This window comes from Saccostrea cucullata, unplaced genomic scaffold (genome assembly GCF_032062105.1).
Source record: "Saccostrea cucullata isolate Sc308-1 unplaced genomic scaffold, CSIRO_AGI_Scuc_v1 ctg20786, whole genome shotgun sequence".
Taxonomy (NCBI): domain Eukaryota; kingdom Metazoa; phylum Mollusca; class Bivalvia; order Ostreida; family Ostreidae; genus Saccostrea; species Saccostrea cuccullata.
Window position 1 is genome coordinate 1,008 of NW_026933806.1, and position 4,223 is coordinate 5,230.

Below are 4,223 nucleotides of genomic sequence, written 5' to 3' on the forward strand. Positions count from 1 at the left end.
TGTCTGAATATCCCTCCTCCTTGCCATATCTAATCTTGATTTCTGCAGAAAAGAAGGGGGGGGGGGGGTAATTTTGTACTCTAATGATGCTTGAAAATGAAGGATTTTTTTTAAATGTGGTTTATTTGAACAACTAAGAGTCATTCTTATCTGCAGTTATTTTTCCAATTTCTTAGATACTTTTTAAATAATTATCTGAGTAAATTGTATTTAAACATGATTAGTTTAAAGCTATTTCAGCACAAATGCTTATAAAAAAATTCAAAAGATGATGTAAATAATAAAAAAATACAATATAAGCTACTACATGCATTTATCAGTATGTTTTAATAAAATAAAATGTATTTCAGCAATGCATTCTTAAGATGGAGGAGATTAATGAACCCTCCCCCCTTACAATGAACAACACATGGACACTCTGAGGATGATCCCTTTGCTTCCATTAAGAGTTCCAAGGTATGGTTTTCTTAGAAAATCTAGTTAATCTCTTAATAATTAATTTATTTAGAACTTTTTATAGATTATTAGAAAATAAATTTCTTCAGAACTGCAGTTATTTAAGCACTTTGCTTACAATTGAGCAGTATTCAGTCGGACAATATGATTTATCTGCCCTTGGCATTTAATCAATTTATTAATTATGTCAATAATAATAAATGATATGCAAATAAATATGTTTGCCTTTTATGAGAATATACATATTTAACACCAATTACATAAAATGTTCATGGAAATTGGCTAAAATGTAGGTCACCCCCTTCAAAATTACAAAATTTTCAGTGGGGATGTATTTGATTCTCTGATGCCAGCAACCCGTTGCTGATAAAATTCCAAGTAATCTTATGTACATTTGAACTAGATATAATTCTCTTTCTTTCCATTGATTATTTTATCTACATTAGTTTTCCCTCTTTCCATAACTCAGTATTTTCATACAAAAAACTGCTGATTTTCTTCATTTTTCATTAATAACGGGTACCTGCTACCCTGAATGATAAACATGACCTATCTTGAGAATTTTTTAGAGATAATAAGAAAAACAAGCAAAACATATGCTAGATTAATCATTTTATTTCAAAAGTTTGAAAGAAAAATAGAAAAATGCTTCAATTTATAGACATCTTTTCTGTTTCACAGATGTGGGTCTGATTGACGGGGGTGTGAAATGTAACAGCCAATGGTGTACTTAAGCTAGGACTGACAGTCCCAATTTTCAAGAGGTGAGATAACCAATGGATATGTGTTCTAAATATACTAAATTGACCACTTTTTATAAATGTTTCTTTTACTCTATAGGAAAAACCCCTACATAAACAAATACATGGGCGCAGACATTTTGGACACCCAAAGTTGTGCGGAGGAGAAAATGCTAGCTGGCGCATGGTTGGTCAATAAGAGAAAAGACTTGTTATGTATCTGACTAGTGAAATAAAGTTGATAAAAATCTCATAGCAAGACTTGGGATTCTTTGAGATATATAGGAGTTACAGGTAAAAATTTGAAGGGAGGGGTGCCCTTTGGTTAGAGATTTTCATTTGGTGTCAAACGCACCTTGTTGTAAACAAATGGAAATTGAAAGTAAAAGTGCCGCGTGACGGTATATTTTTTCTGGCATGTTTTGTTTTCCAATATCTCGAACTTTCACGGCAAAAAGGTCATTTGCCCAAAATTCAATATATGTATGAGTGACAGGGGCTCAAGTTTGTATGGAAGTCTATGGGAAAACATTTGGTGGTGTTTGTCCTATAGAATAGGTATTATTTCATGGATAAACATTGATTACAGCCAAATAATCAATCAGTTCCTATTTTTTTGGCAATGAGAACATATTTTAGTTAGTTTTTACTATTTGTTTAAAAATTAGAGGGTTTGGGTAAATTGGGGCTCACAATGGGGACTGCACATGGTGAAAAAATGCCAAAATTTTTGCTCTAGCTCTCATTTTTTCAATAAATGTAGATGTAAATAGTTTTAAATTAAAATTTATGCTGAAATTTACTGTGAATATTGTAAATGATACAATATTGATATTTATGGGCATCATCAATTCACAAAACATATGAATATCCCCCTCGCAGTTTGAGAAATTCATTTAAATTCATGTATTTTATGAGTGCAGACATTGGAATAGACTGACTAATCCTCTTTCAAATTTGTGTTAATCAGAGTTGATTGTATAACTTATAACAAAATTAGACTTCTGTTAAATAATTAGGTTACTTTGATTTTAAACAAGGGGCCTAATCCAGCAGCAAAGCCAATTTTAGTCATGTAATCAGTGCTGGCTTGATATAAAAGTTATACTTTTGGTGAAACTTAGAGATTACTAGTAGGAAATTTAAATTAAAATACTGTAAAATATATTTTAGCAGAAAATACATTGAAAAAACAAGAAATTTGCAAAATTATTATTGAAAAAATGATGAAAAAAGTGTCTGAATATCCCTCCTCCTTGCCATATCTAATCTTGATTTCTGCAGAAAAGAAGGGGGGGGGGTAATTTTGTACTCTAATGATGCTTGAAAATGAAGGATTTTTTTTAAATGTGGTTTATTTGAACAACTAAGAGTCATTCTTATCTGCAGTTATTTTTCCAATTTCTTAGATACTTTTTAAATAATTATCTGAGTAAATTGTATTTAAACATGATTAGTTTAAAGCTATTTCAGCACAAATGCTTATAAAAAAATTCAAAAGATGATGTAAATAATAAAAAAATACAATATAAGCTACTACATGCATTTATCAGTATGTTTTAATAAAATAAAATGTATTTCAGCAATGCATTCTTAAGATGGAGGAGATTAATGAACCCTCCCCCCTTACAATGAACAACACATGGACACTCTGAGGATGATCCCTTTGCTTCCATTAAGAGTTCCAAGGTATGGTTTTCTTAGAAAATCTAGTTAATCTCTTAATAATTAATTTATTTAGAACTTTTTATAGATTATTAGAAAATAAATTTCTTCAGAACTGCAGTTATTTAAGCACTTTGCTTACAATTGAGCAGTATTCAGTCGGACAATATGATTTATCTGCCCTTGGCATTTAATCAATTTATTAATTATGTCAATAATAATAAATGATATGCAAATAAATATGTTTGCCTTTTATGAGAATATACATATTTAACACCAATTACATAAAATGTTCATGGAAATTGGCTAAAATGTAGGTCACCCCCTTCAAAATTACAAAATTTTCAGTGGGGATGTATTTGATTCTCTGATGCCAGCAACCCGTTGCTGATAAAATTCCAAGTAATCTTATGTACATTTGAACTAGATATAATTCTCTTTCTTTCCATTGATTATTTTATCTACATTAGTTTTCCCTCTTTCCATAACTCAGTATTTTCATACAAAAAACTGCTGATTTTCTTCATTTTTCATTAATAACGGGTACCTGCTACCCTGAATGATAAACATGACCTATCTTGAGAATTTTTTAGAGATAATAAGAAAAACAAGCAAAACATATGCTAGATTAATCATTTTATTTCAAAAGTTTGAAAGAAAAATAGAAAAATGCTTCAATTTATAGACATCTTTTCTGTTTCACAGATGTGGGTCTGATTGACGGGGGTGTGAAATGTAACAGCCAATGGTGTACTTAAGCTAGGACTGACAGTCCCAATTTTCAAGAGGTGAGATAACCAATGGATATGTGTTCTAAATATACTAAATTGACCACTTTTTATAAATGTTTCTTTTACTCTATAGGAAAAACCCCTACATAAACAAATACATGGGCGCAGACATTTTGGACACCCAAAGTTGTGCGGAGGAGAAAATGCTAGCTGGCGCATGGTTGGTCAATAAGAGAAAAGACTTGTTATGTATCTGACTAGTGAAATAAAGTTGATAAAAATCTCATAGCAAGACTTGGGATTCTTTGAGATATATAGGAGTTACAGGTAAAAATTTGAAGGGAGGGGTGCCCTTTGGTTAGAGATTTTCATTTGGTGTCAAACGCACCTTGTTGTAAACAAATGGAAATTGAAAGTAAAAGTGCCGCGTGACGGTATATTTTTTCTGGCATGTTTTGTTTTCCAATATCTCGAACTTTCACGGCAAAAAGGTCATTTGCCCAAAATTCAATATATGTATGAGTGACAGGGGCTCAAGTTTGTATGGAAGTCTATGGGAAAACATTTGGTGGATGTCTATACTAAGTCTATCTTTGGAAAGAAAAGTGGGGGCTAAGCCCCCCCCCTGCCC

General features: G+C 31.5%; 1 long non-coding RNA gene across 2 annotated transcripts; it reads left to right on the forward strand.

Annotated features, from left to right (window-relative positions):
* The first annotated feature begins 349 nt into the window (after positions 1-349).
* Positions 350-3,932, forward strand: LOC134239385 (uncharacterized). Of its 2 annotated transcripts, XR_009986216.1 has the most exons (5): positions 350-456; positions 1,138-1,220; positions 2,780-2,885; positions 3,567-3,649; positions 3,726-3,932. It is a non-coding gene; the product is annotated as an uncharacterized LOC134239385 (long non-coding RNA). The 2 variants fall into 2 exon arrangements; XR_009986215.1 differs by lacking the exon at positions 3,726-3,932 and having other exon boundaries at positions 3,567-3,650.
* The last annotated feature ends 291 nt before the right edge of the window (positions 3,933-4,223 follow it).